The following is a 3,096-nucleotide window of genomic DNA, read 5'->3' as shown; positions in this document are numbered from 1 at the left end:
AGTGAAGAATGGGATGTGGGGATTGAACTCACGAACCGTGAGATTGTGACCTGAGCCAAAGTCAGGAACCAGTTGCTTAACCACCTGAAGCCACCCAGGCGCTGCAGATTTTTCATTACAGTTTTAAAGTTCTTAACATTGAATGCAGACTGTGTTTGAGAAATGGTATTTTACGAGACTTGCATATTATACTGATACCAGGTTTCCATTTGCAAGCTGACACCATGGTAGGCCTGGAAGGTTTGGTTGGTGTTGTTGACAGAAGGCTTTTGTGCCTACAGAGACAGGACTTTACAGCCAAGAATACCACCCTAAACTGAGGCCCCCAGGGCAATATCCACAGGAAGAAATCTACCTAGTTTTAGATATAGAAAACAGGGGAGTTTATCAGTCATGGTCTGGGCTCTGGTTTATCTCCTCTGTGAGTGTATAACCACATGGGCTGGTATTTAAATTTTTACTGCCTGAATCCTTCTATGAAATTCCCCAACCAGAGATGGTAAAATAAATGTGGCCTTGCTAGATGCCACTCTGGTAGATGGAAGAAGCAAACATAATACATGCCTGAAAGTACATACCCACTGTCAATGACCTATAGGAGTTGAATCCAGATGTGAGCCGTCACATCTGGATTAGGTATTCAGCACTGTGCTCTCCCGACACTTTGGAATGACCTGCTGTAGCTGTCTTCTTTTCACCCCTCCATCTCACTCTCATCTATAGTGGAGACCATCTTCTTGTAGTGTGATCTCCTGGCCATGGTTAATTACTCCAGGAATGGGTACGTGACCCAAGCTAGAGCAGGCTATCTCTTCCTTGGGCAATTTGAACCAAAGAGAAATCTCTTCTAGTCACTTGATTGGTAATATAAAGACTCAGGATCCTTTGGTTGGTACATGTTCATTCATGTAACCCTGCAGCCAGAGAGAACAATGCAGAAAACCAGAGGGAGTGGAGACAAGAAACAGAGTCCCAAAGGCTTTTTGTGAGTGCCTGGGTTTAGACATTGTAAGTTTAGCTGCATTCCCTACCTGCGAGTTCTGGGCCATACACTCTATCATTCAATCTCCTTCCCCCTCTACTTTTGTAGGGTTTTTTGTTGTTGTTGTTTTTATTGGCTAAAGTTATAGTTCATCCCAAAAGAGTTCAAACTAATATACCAATAGAGTCTCCATCTCATTTTTTGTGTGTGTTCTCAGGGATTAGACATCTCTGTTTTGATGGAATGTTTGATGGAAGAAGTATTCCAGATCTGACACTCAAATGCTACAGCTTCATTTTTGGGTAAACACTCTGATTCATTCTCCTTACTTGAGTAGAAATGCCTAATAATATATTTACATAAATTATGGCACCATTATATTGTGGATTTTATAAATGCTTTTAGCTATTACACTATGAGGGAAAGTTGAAGAATGAAAAAATACATTCCTTTAAGCAAAATAGAGCATGCCAACATCACCTATCACATTTACTATTCTGCAGGTGACATTTGCTCTCTAGCTAAAATTACTCTTTTTCATACGAACAGAAGATTGGTTGAGTGATAGTTCTTAATTCAAGAAGGAACAGTAAAATGGACTGAAAAGCTTTTCAGAAGCAAAAATACTCTCCTAAAAATATTTTTGTGTTCTATAGAATGCTATTCATTTAATATTCACCTTTGAATATTGAAATTCCTTTTGACTCATTAAATACATTCTGTCACCAAATAGAAGACAAGCTTTAAGAATTTAACAATTCATGAGGATCTATTTATAATTTCATGTTTCTGCTTTAGGGAAATAGTTATGTACAGGATGTTAGAACGGAACTCTCCATGCCTCGGTTTCAACTAAGGTGCTGATTCTGAGAGTATCAAGATACCGAATGGAGAGAAAGCAGTGCATGCAAATACCTGTTCCAGAACTGTGTATCTGTCTGACAGACTAAGGATCAAAGAAGAGGTCCGATAGCCCTTTGTGTGGGATCTGGAGAAGAGAATTCTTTGGAGGCCCCTTGCCATCCTTGGCTGGATGGAATTTACTCTCTGGTAGAGTGCTGCCTTCTTTACCTTGAGCCTGGTGGGAGAGGCTTCTGTGAGGAAACCAAGGAAGGCTGCTATGTGTTCCCCCAAAGGTGCCTACATCTTTTTTTGTTAAAAAATTTTTAAGATTATTGATTTATTTTGAGAGAGAGAGAGAGAGCATGAACAAGCAGGGTATGGGCAGAGAGAAAGAGAGAGAATCCCAAGCAAGCTACATACCATCAGCACAGAGCCTGATGCAAGACTTGAACCCATGAACCATGGGATCATGACCTGACCCAAGATCAAGAGTCAGACCCTTAACGGGCTGAGCCACCCAGGCACCCCATAGGTGTCTACATCTTAATCCCTGGAACTAGTCAATATGTTACCCCATTTGGAAAATAGGACTCTGCAAAAGTGGTTAAGGATTTTGAGGTGGTGAAATTATCCCGGATGATAGAGGTGGGCCCAATGGCATCACAAAGATCCTTTTGAAAAGGAGGCAGGATGGTCAGCCAGAAGTGATGTGATAATGGAAGTAGAGGTCAGAGCAGTGTGGCATGAGCCAAGGAATACAGATTGCTTCTAGAAGGTGGATAAGGCCAAGACATGGGTTCTCTCTGCTTCTTCAGAGCCCTGAATGCAGCCCTACTGACCCCTTGATTTTTAGCTCAGTGAAACTGACTTTGAATATCGCCTCTCCTGAACTATAAAATAATAATCATTTGTGGTAATTTGTTACTGTGAAGTAGGAAGCCAATACCAAATTGCTGCTTTGGTGACAGAGCAGAGTGCTGCTGTTGTGATATAGGTTGAGAGGCACAGACTCAGTGGGGGAAAAGGATGGGATGAGTATTTTCTGTGCATCAGATACAGACCTCACAGGAGACCTTGCTGGCAAGAGGTTTTCGTGAGGCCTGTCCAATGCTGCCCTCTATGGGAGCAGGAAGTCTCAACCAGAAGAGTCTGGAAGTAGGCCATAGACTTTCTGTTGTTAAGGAAGGAATTCCAAGTGACCATATGCGTCCGTCTGTGTCAAGGAAACCACACCAGCGTTAGGCCCAGAGATCTCAAGGCCAACAAAGGAC

This window comes from Crocuta crocuta, unplaced genomic scaffold (genome assembly GCF_008692635.1).
Source record: "Crocuta crocuta isolate KB4526 unplaced genomic scaffold, BGI_CrCroc_1.0 scaffold179, whole genome shotgun sequence".
In the NCBI taxonomy this organism is placed as follows: Eukaryota; Metazoa; Chordata; class Mammalia; order Carnivora; family Hyaenidae; genus Crocuta; species Crocuta crocuta.
Note: the sequence above shows the minus strand (reverse complement) of the source record.